This window comes from Macaca nemestrina, chromosome 13 (assembly GCF_043159975.1).
Source record: "Macaca nemestrina isolate mMacNem1 chromosome 13, mMacNem.hap1, whole genome shotgun sequence".
NCBI classification, from domain to species: domain Eukaryota; kingdom Metazoa; phylum Chordata; class Mammalia; order Primates; family Cercopithecidae; genus Macaca; species Macaca nemestrina.
The window spans coordinates 29,955,428-29,966,945 of NC_092137.1; the positions used below are offsets into that span (position 1 = coordinate 29,955,428).

Below are 11,518 nucleotides of genomic sequence, written 5' to 3' on the forward strand. Positions count from 1 at the left end.
AGGTGGCAGAATTATAAGTGACTTTTTTTCTTTTCCTTTTTTTTTTTTAACAAATGACTTTTAATAGTTTTGCAGAACATATAGTAATAGAATCTGATCCCCATAAAGAAACTAGAGTAGCTAGGTTATGATGTAATGACAACCACCAACCCCCGCCCCTCTAAATCTAAATAAATTAAAAACAATATATTGAAGGCCGAGGCGGGCGGATCACAAGGTCAGGAGATCGAGACCATCCTGGCTAACATGGTGAAACCCTGTCTCTACTAAAAATACAAAAAATTACCGGGCATGGTGATGTGTGCCTGTAGTCCCAGCTACTTGGGAGGCTGAGGCAGGAGAATGGCGTGAACCCAGGAGGCGGAGCTTGCAGTGAGCCGACATTGCGCCACTGCACTCCAGCCTGGGCGACAGAGCGAGACTCTGTCTCAAAAAAAAAAAAAAAAAAAAAAATATATATATATATATATATATTTTATATATATATTTATATATATGTACACATACATACATACATACATATATATATAAATATATATTCTTCTCATAATCCATGTCTATTTCAGGTGAGCTGAGGGCTCTGATCATCATAGTCACTTAGAGATCCGGGCTGAGGGAGCACCCACTCTTGTGAACATGCAGGGTCTTGCACGCACATGTAAATCCTCCAGCCTGGAAATGGCACATGTCACTTCCATTCACAACTCTGGCTGGGAAGATTTACATCATCCCACGAGAGGGCTTGCAAGGTGGAGAGTCAGAAATATCTAGCAAATGGGCTTACCAACTCCCAAAGAAGGGGAAGACCTGCAAGCACTGCATTAGATGGCTTAGACTAGGAAGGGTCCAGAAGACTAGAGTTACCCGGAGAAAAAACAATGACCTCAACTCCCCAGGGATCCACAGTCCAGCTGAGGAGCCCAACCATCACCAGAGAGCACAATCTCTCCTCGACATGCTTCAGTCTGTGAATATATCATCGTGGAAACAATGAGAATTACCTGGCAGCTTGATAAGAGGTGGCATAGACACAAGAAAAGCCTTTCCCAGACATCAAAGAGTGACAGCTTTCTCCTAAAAACTAGAAACAACCTCACATCTACAGAAGAGGGGAGAAACAGCAAGAGAGACAGAAGCACACTGTGTCCACCACTGAACGTTTCACAGCAATCCCTGTTCTTGCCAAAGCTCAGTACATCAGGGAAGAGGGGTAGGAGCTATTACGAACGAACAAGTGTTGGTCTTACCACCTGCTGCTATGCTAACACGCTCTTGCCTTTTTAAATATCCTTTTGAGCTGAGGAAGATGAAAGAAATCCTTTTCAGGTAATTTGACTATCGACACAGCCTTCTTGAAAAGCCTTTTAAAGGGCTCCAAACCCATGTGCAGTATCCTTTCCATGTAGTTCTCTCTGCCTTGCAGCCGGAACTGTGGTCTGTGACCTTTAGTGGCATCAGGGAGAAGTATTTGGTGTCTTAGAACTTAGACATGTCTGTGAGGTGGATCAGATCAACTGCAGGCAAGTCAATCTCTGAGCAATAGATTACATGTAATTGACCTGCTGCAGTTGTCAATTGGACAAATAATGATCAAATAAAAGACAGCTCGCGCTGGCCAGTCTAATCTGATCTATCATCTCCCATATGCATTGTCATGCCCAGGCCTCTGTCCTTGCCTTCCTTTCTTATCCAGACCCTACGATGGCAGAACACCTTTGACTGAGCCCCATCCCCATTCAGAGACCAATCTTGGTTCTAACTAGGAGGAATTAAGACCACGCAGCTCAACATCAACTCCCTCTCATATTAATTCCCCTCTCACTTTGAATCCCATTTCTAATAAATTGAGTGAATCCTATTTTTTCTTGCCTCTATGACCAAGCCACACCCTGTCCCTAATTTCTTAAAAGACTGTTTCTTAGCATTGTTCTTATAGGACCCTCCCCCTAGGCAGTGCCCTTTCTCTGAGGTCTGCTACCCCCTAACTGGCTTCCATGATGCCAGTCCCTTGCTGGCCCAGCTGTGTGCACACCAGGTCCTAGGCCTCTCTTTGAGAAATAAACTAGAGTTACCTATCTCTCCTCCCTTTTCCCTTTCTTGTGATTATGCCGACAGCCAAGGGGGCATTATTAATTACCATGGGACCTCAAGTCATAGCCATAGCTGATTAGATCAGAGGTGAACACCTGACTCCAGGGAAGCAAAGCCCCGGGCCAGGTTGAACCAATCAGCTTTTCTCTCCAAAATTTGAACTAGGAATCCCAGACTGTGTGGAGCTGACATTTGAGTCATGTCAATAGTGAAGCACCTAAACGCCCCAGGACTGGCGGTTTCCATCAGATCTGTGATCTTATAATGAACGCCTCACCTTGAGAAAATTTGGGATGGACTTTGCTCCTGGCAAATCAAACTAAGACAAGCTGGAACTTGCCCTTTCCCGCTCACTGGTCCCTCTTGGCACTGACTCCCTACATAGGCCCCACCTAATCACTCTTCTCAAAGTCTCATGGGTATCTGACCCCAGCACCTGTCTACCCTGGTATCCAGGACTGGCCTTGTTCATCCCATTGTGACCGAACCCCAGAGTCCGCTGCTGTCACCCCTTGCTGATTGTGAACTGAGTACCCAAGTGGATTTGACCAGCATTCGGGAAACATAAGTCCATCATAACCGTATTTTCAGAGCCACCAATCTAAAGACACAGTCGGATGGGACTTTTGTATACAGTACATTTCCACTTATGAGGCAATTTGGGAGAAGCAGCTCGGATGCCACGATGCCAATATCTTGCAGATATTTCGAAGCTTTTTGGAAAATAAAGTTACATCAAGGCTGACCCAACACATCCAGGATACAAGGTTGTATCACCACCGGCCAATATCTGCACCCCCAGCTGGTAGGACAACAGTCCGGTACACAGGGAGTGACATCAGTGTCAGAAGGGAAAAGCCCCCTCTGTGTCTACTTCCCCTTTCCAAGTCCCAAACCCTGCCTTATGGCTCCTGATGGCTTAGCAGCCAGTATGGCCCAGACAGTCAGTCCCAACCCTGCAAAACAGACCCTCAACTCTCCCACCAGTCCAAGATGTCTGGCCCTGTGGTAATAGCCGCGCTCTGGAGTCCTGCTCATTACTTTGAAAATATGTCCACTGGTGTTAACCAGCCTCAAAAATGGTCCCACATTCTCATATTTGCACACCTGTCCATTGCCTTCCCACAGTGACTAGGGCTAACCAGTGTCACCAATAGGATAGACAGAAATGAGAGTATGATTTCTGAGTTTGGTCATAAAAGACACTTTGGCTCTCTTGGATCACTTGCTCTGAGGGAAGCCAGCTGCCATGCTGTAAGGATGTTTAAGAAGCCCTGTGGACAGGTTCATGTGGCAAGGACTCCTTGCCAAGAGTCAGCCGTAACTTGCCAGGCATGTGAATAAGCCACCTTGGAAGTAGATGCTCCAGCCCCAGACAAGCCTTCAGATGCCTGGAACCTCAGCCAGTACCCTGACTATAACCTTGTAAGAGACCCTGAACCAGAATCATCTACTTAGGTCAGGTTTTTGACTCATATAACCTGTGAGATAATAAATATTTATTTTATTTTTGATGGCTAAGTTCTAGATAAATTTGTTTTGCAGTAATAGATAACAGACATACCACTTCTTCCTGTTCACCAGGTTCCTCTGTCTTTCCCTTTACCTGTGTCCCCAGCCAGGCTGTGCCATTGCAGGTCAATCTGCCACAGCTGGTGCCACATGTACCCAAATGTCCACCAGGACAGGACTCATCACCACAGGCTATATCCAGGGGCAGGAAACCCCCTCAAAAATACTTCACTGTTCCCTTAACACCTGCAGCTGAAGCTACACAGCCCCTCATATTCCTGGGAAGGAATCCTTTAATTGTTTTTTCTCTTATAGAATTTTCTTTCTGATTATAAAAGTGATACATATTAATTGTGGAAAATTTGGAAAATTCAGAGCTGTGTTTAAAAGAAAGTTTAAATAACCCACATTCTTACCACCTAAAAGGAATGACTCAAAATTTTGTTATAGTTCCTTCCAGTATTGTTTTAAGCCAGAATCATTTGGTTGATGCAAAGTTATACCCTGTGCTACTTTTTAACTTAACATTATATTGTAAGCATTTTCCCATATCACAGAACATTCAAGGGATTTATGGTTTTTAATGACTGCATAGAATTACAATGTATAGATATACCATAATTTGTTTAACCAATCTCTATTTTTGGACATGTGGGTTGTTTCCAAGTCTTTGCTGTTATAAATAATGCTGCAACAAATATTCATGTACATCAATCTTTGTCCATGACTCTGATTAATTCTACAGCTCATAAATTTCTGTTTGCATTTCAATTCATTCCTCTAAATCCCTAAATTTCTTTTTTAAAAATGTAATCACTAACACATGCATGGAATTGAAAAGTTATAAAACGTTAGGCAGTAAAAAGCACATCCTTCTTCCTCCAGAGTCCCTGGTCTTCCAAGTTAATTTCTTCAGAGGCAATAATTGTTACTCATTCTGGGGTATTCTTGCAGAACCCTTCTATACATATATAATTATAGATGTAAAGGTCAGCTGTTCTCAAAGTGTGGTCCATGGACCCCTGGGGTCCTCAGGACTCTTTGAGGGAGTCCATAAGATCAAAGCTACTTTTATTATAATACCAAAGCATTATTCATCTGCTTCATGTTTATTCTAACAGAGGTATACAGTGGAGTTTTCCAAAGGCTATATGATACGTGATGACATCATCATGTTGACAGCTAATGGAATGTGTGCTTGTGTATTCTTAGGTGTTCTAGAATTTTCTAAGATAATCTCTTTAGTGTTCTTGATAATTTTTAAGAGTATAAAGTCTTCCTGACACCAAAATGATTAAGATCTGTTGGTACAGATCTTAAAACACACATACATGTACATAAAAATGGTTGTATGCTATATGTATTCTGTGGCTTTTTAAAAATATGTGACAATATATCTTTGAGATTATTTCATCTCAACAGCTATAAAACAGTCTTCGTGCTTTTAATTGACTATTTTGTTCTATTTTATGGTTGTTCCACAGGTATTTAACCAGCTTCCATTAATAGAATTTAATGTTTTAAAATATATCTTCACTGCATTATTACCATTACATAACAATATATGACGCACAGAATAAGCTTATGTGCCCTTCATTTTGTAAAAACGCAAGTATATTTCTATAGTAAATACCTAGTAGTGGAATTGCCGGCTCAAGGGGTATGCACATTTTAAATTGGTACTGTCAAATTGCCTTCCATAGAGAATATATCCATTTTTATATCCACAACATTGAGAACAATTATTTTCTCACATCTTCACCATCACAGTATATCAGTTTTTTGATCATTAAAATTTGATAGTTAAAAATATGGTATCCCATTGTACTCTGAGCTTCATTTATTCCATTATGAGTAGATCAAGTATATTTTCCTATTTTAAAAGGTCACTTGTATCTTCTTCTCTGGAAATTGTCTGCTTATGTACTTTGCCATTTGTCTTTTGATTTGTTGTTTTTTTCTTATTGATTACTAGGATTTCTTTATATATAAGAAAATTAGCACGTTTCTGTCTTTTGCCTTTTAACTGGTTTATCTTACCAGGCAAAATAAATTTTGCAACTATCAAATTAATAATTTCTGTTATGGCGTCTGGGTTATATGCGAGTTACACGCACACACTCTCTCTCTCTCACACTCTCTCTCTCTCGTTTTAAATTTATTCTATATTTTCCTCTAGTGATTTTATGGGATATTATTTAATCTTTTTCAGTCCATTTAAATTGTTTTCATAAAGATTTAGACAAGAATCCAACTTTCCTTTTTAAATTTTCTTTCTACATGGGACTCATTGTCCCAACACTATTTATTTCATAAGAAGTCTTTTTTCCCCACTGATAAGAAATTCTATCTTTACTAAAAAATTATTTTTGCCTGTATTTGGGTCTTTTTCTGGCTCCCTCATTTTGTTGCATGGATCCGTCTGTGTGTCCCTACCTAGTTACACACCGTTTACAATATTACAGCTTTATAATAGGTAGAAAGCTTTATCTTCCTTCCTATTATCCGTTCTTTTCAGCATTTATCTAAATATTCTTGCTTCTTTATTTTGCCACATAAATTTTAGAACTGACTGAATTAGTTAAAAAAAATCCTGTTGCTTTGAGATTACTTAAAATTTACAAATTAACATAGGACAATCTGCCATCTTTACAGTATTGAGTCTTTCTGTCCAAGAACACAGGAAGTATTTTTACATTGGTCTTAAGTAGCATTTATGAATTTCTTCACATAGATCTTGCATATTTCTTGTAAAGTTTATTCTTACTGTTTCTTTTGCTATTATAAATGGAATTTTTTTCCTTTCAAATATAGTTTCTAACTAGTTATTATATAATATTGGAATTATATATTATATAATATTGGGATGCTATTGATTTTGGTTATATAATGCTATGGAATTGGTTATATTATATAATATTGGAATTATATTACATAATATTGGAATTATATATTATATAATATTGGAATTATATATTATGTAATATTGGAATTATATATCATATAATATTGTAATGCTATTGATTTTCCTATATTCATTTTGTATCTGGCCTTCTTACTGGATACACTTGCTTGTAACAGTTTTTCAGTTGGTCTTCTTGGATTTTTCAAGTATATATCATCTGAAAACAATGAAAATTGTGCTACTTTCTGAGTTTTATACCTCCTTTCCTTCTGAAACCAGCTCAATTTTCCCATAGAACTGATGTTTATAGCTTTTTTTTGAGTAAACATAGATATTGACTTTCCTGTTCTTGAGGCTTGAGAAACTTATATTTGTGTTATCTGAGTTTCTTTCTCAGAAAACCAATCGTCAGGCCTCCCAGATAGCATCAAGGAATGGAGACTTTCCAGACCCTTTGACCACCTGCTGCCTGTTGACCAACTCCTCTTCCTTCCCCACTATATAAACTCCTAACTTTAGTCATGGAAAAAAATAATTTGAGCCTTGTCTCCCATCTCTCTGCAGACGTCACCCACAACAAAGCTTTTCTTTTCTGACAATCTCTCAACCCAAATCTATTCATATACTATTGCTCTATCTGAGCTCTCTTTCTTTCCTAAGCCCCCATAGTCTTTGCCTGTCTCTAACTCACAAAGCTTTTCTTTTCTTTTCTGTCTCAGTGATTGGCTTTCTGTGCAGTGAGCAACTGACCTTCACCAAACCCTTGACATTTGGCAACACTTCTCTTATCAAATTTCATTGGCTAGCTCCTCCAAAATAAAGCTAAATCATAGTAAGGATGTGTAGAATCTTGTGTTGTTCCTGACTTTATGGGAATGGTTCTAATATCTCACCAGTATGCATAATGCTAGAATTGCCTTGAAAAAGATATCTTTTTATTGAATTACAACTCTTACTTTTCTAAACTCCATGCTCCCATCAAAAATTCAGATTTCCCAGTCAATCATTGTGGCCCCCATTTTACACCTATCAAGTGACATGTGATACATGTACATATCTCAAACTGGAGGAATGAATTTGTCATCTAGAATTACATGGTAAACCCTCTCCTGGGGACCAAAATAAGGTATTTTTAAACATTTTCCTCTAAAAGGGATTACCAAAAGGTAGGTACCACATATATTTCAGCTTAGGGCTGCTGAGTAAAAATTAACTACTGGGGCCTAACTAATTTTCAGAGAACATTCAAGAAAGAAGACAGTGCCTGCAAAATCTCTCAACCCAAATCTATTCATATACTATTGCTCTATCTGAGCTCTCTTTCTTTCCTAAGCCCCCATAGTCTTTGCCTGTCTCTAATTCACAAAGCATGCTGAACCCAGGTCTCAAAGTCATTTCAGACACACTCTCTATCCTCACCCACACCTGCTAATGCTGACCTTGTGAAGACTGTGAAACCACACATCACAGTTTCCCAACAAACATAATAGCCAGGAATACTTACTAAAACTTTAGAATCCCAGGCTTCCCAAGACCTGGTGAAGCTTATGTATACAATGATTTGAGAAGCACGGCCTTACAGTTTCATCAGAAACTGTAGGAACTGCTAACGGTCCTACAAGGTCCAACTCTTCTTCCTCAACTCTTCTGAAGCAAAGTTAAATTATAGGGCTCTTCCTAGAACTATTAGATATGCTATGACCACCACCCAGACAGGACAAACACTATTCCTAAACTACTCGGCTTGGAATCTCCAAGGATGCACATGCATTTCTGGGAAGGTAGAGACACACCCAAACCATCCGTGGGTAGATTCTAGTAGATACTCTGAACAAAGTGGATCAGACATGTCTGTCAAACCCAGACAAACCCAGAACTAGTGAGGTAACCTAGGAGCCTTCATTAGAGAAATCAGTCTTTACTAGAATGGGCCATGGGAGCCTATGACAGCAAGATCTTTCTAGTCATAGACAACATGTGCCCAAGGCTGGTTCTGTACATCCCTATCCGTGGAGCAGCCCTGCCTGTAATTCCACAGTGTCTCAGATGTCTGCACTTGCTCCTAAACTGCCTCAGGTATTAGGGCTAACAGGAGCCATGATGGCATCTGCCACACCCGTGGTTACACTAGTCACTGGCTTGCTAGCTGCCATTTCCATGGGAGATGGTTGGTTGCCTTGTACCCATCTCTGCCCTCTTTCTACTTCCTCCTTTTCTCCACAGCCTGATGATGTTGGGCAGGTCTCACCTGCAAGCCCCTGAGTTATGGCCACTGGTAAGAACAAGCAACCCTGGAGATGAACAATCATATTTACAAACTGTCTACTCTGCTCACACGCACAGTCAGGACCACTTTGGATGGCGGCCTTAGAATGCTGAGGAGATCCACAGGCAGCCACCTGTGGTTAGAGTCAAGGGTGGTGTGAAGTGGCAGAACTGCTGAACTGCTTTTAAATTGGTCTTTAAGCAAACGAGTAAAACGGCTCAGCCCATTAAGAAACCCTCACTCAGAAGCTGTCCCGCTGTCATGCCTCCTGGGGTGTTTGGGGACCCGGTTAATGAACCACCAGCACCGCCGCTAGTTACTTCCCTGAAACTCACACCACATCAAGGCGAGTTTGCCGAGAAACGAATGCACTCCTGGCCCATCGAGGGAGCCCATCTGGTGAGTTTAGCTTCTGTCTCCAGCAGCACCGCATAATGAAGGAGGCTCCTTTGAGGGAAGCGAAGCATTTTTCCAGTCTGACTCTCTGCCTTCTTTACAGATTTTCAAAGCCTGGTGAAGGCAAGAGGTCTCCCTTTCTTTCAGGGAAGACTGTACACTTTCATCTTGACTCAGGACCACAGGCTACATAGTCACAACTTTAACTGAGCAATCCGGGTTCTTAAATTTTGTCACTCATAAACTAAAAATTGCTCATTATTAGAGTCTGCAGAAGAGTCTGAGTATTCACTCCAAAGTGAGGACATCTTTCGAGCCTGGCTGAGTTTCCCAGCTCCTACTGTGTGTGGAATGCCTTACAGGTAGGTGTACTCCAACACTTTGAGGAAGTCAGTTTCCTCCATCACTGGGTCTGCAGTGCTATCACGAGTTGCACTCACAACGCAAAAATATGATTTCTTACTAGAACAGGTTTACCACAATTATTGTTAACTGGTGAGGTTTTCAAAAGCTGCTATTTTTGCTTTTTGTAAAATATAAATCACTGTTCATCTAGCTTTATTATTATCAGTTTAGAGTATTATCAGTTATTTGGTTAACCCTATGATGTGCAGTGATCTACAGTTGCATCAAAAGTAGTTTGGGCCTATAATTTTCCAATAATTAAAGTTTAATATTTATCATATATATCCCTGTGCTAATTTTCTTTGTATAAGGACACTTAAATGACACCCTTATGTGCTGCCTGTGAACTTGTGCCATTTGAATCACTTGAGCCTTCTCACAAAGAAAGTATAATAAAAATCAGAGTTATCTTAAAATCACAAGGCATTATTTTAGCATATATAGACTCTTGTATGTATTCATTTTCTTTTTTTACAATACAAATAATATGCAATATATATTTCTTTATAGCAACAAATTTAACATAATTGATTTTGTCCTTCAATTATATTTTATCTCTATCAACTCCTATCAGTCACTGACAGAGGGAATTGATGGGTAAGGGAGGTTTCTGTTCCACCCAAGCAGATTTAAGAATTATAGGGGTTGAGAGGGCAATGATGGAGAGGCCATTGGTAAGGGCTGCAAGTCCCCCACCACTTCATTAAAGCACTGCAGCTTGCCTGTGTTCTGGGTACACACTGAATTTCTATGTTTGCAGAAAGAATCCTACTGCCAAAAAGTGTTTGAAATCTCTGCACCATACTTCTCTATTTATTAAAAATACTATAACCATATAACAATGCTAGAAAAATCCAGAGAGATGGCCCTGTTAGTTGAGGAGAAAAGGTTGAAAAGAAAAAGAAAAAAGTAGAACTAGGCACAGAAAGATAATAAGATTCAATCATCTCAATTTACCCTAGCAAAGCACCCAGCTGGGTGGATATCAGGAGGGGTGGGATGGAGATGATGGGAGATGAATAAGAGAAGATCCTGGACCTTTTATTTCAGGAAAACAAAGACAGATGTACGAAACTGACTATGATTCAGAAAAAAAAAAAAGAAATGAAAATAGCACTGACCAAGGGGGTGAAGCATCCCAAGGAGAAGGGATCACTTTGATTATGAGCTACTAGGAAGAATACTTCTCCCTGAACCATGGGTTGACATAATTTATTCAGTTGTGATTTTATTTAGCAGAAATTTGCCACTGAGAAGGCACTGGGCAAAGCCAAGGAAAAGATTCCAAGAACCAGGGATTCCCCTGTTTCTTTGACATTAAGGAAAGTAATCTAAGACAATGTTTTTCAAACTTGAATGTGCATGCAAATCACCTGAGAAGGGAGGGCAGGGAGAAGGGGGAGGGTCCTGTTAAAAAAAGATTCCTATTCAGAAGGTCTGGGGCTAGCCTGACATTCTGCATTTCTAATCAGCTTTCAGGTGATGCCAGTGCTGCTGGTCAGACACTTTGAAGCAGCGTGGATCTAATGAACTCATGCCTCACTCAAGTGCTAGAGATACATCATAAGGCAGTAACTATGGTGACAAATACTGCTACTTGCCTACCCGATATCCATTCTCTTTTTATTTCACGATGAGAATCCCAGTTTTGTTTGGCAGGGCAATATGCTCAGCTAGAACCATTCAATTTTTCAATATAGTATCAATTGTAGTTGGGGTGGGGGAGTATGTGTGAAATAATTCTGGCAATAGAAGTATAAGCAGAACTTCTTGGAGAAGGCATCTGTGATGGTTGGTACCGAGTGTCAACTTGATTGGATTGAAAGAGTCAAAGTATGAATCCTGGGTGTGTCTGTGAGGGTGTTGCCAAAAGAGACTTAACATTTGAGTCAGTGGGCTGGGGAAGGCAGATCCACCCTTAATCTGGTAGGCACAATCTAATC

The 11,518-nt window shown here is 40.1% G+C and overlaps 1 long non-coding RNA gene across 1 annotated transcript; it reads left to right on the forward strand.

Annotated features, from left to right (window-relative positions):
• Positions 1-1,191: 1,191 nt before the first annotated feature.
• LOC112426354 (uncharacterized) lies at positions 1,192-11,177 on the forward strand. The gene is made up of 4 exons (XR_011611580.1): positions 1,192-1,326; positions 2,683-2,858; positions 9,436-9,532; positions 11,048-11,177. It is a non-coding gene; the product is annotated as an uncharacterized lncRNA (long non-coding RNA).
• Positions 11,178-11,518: the final 341 nt, after the last annotated feature.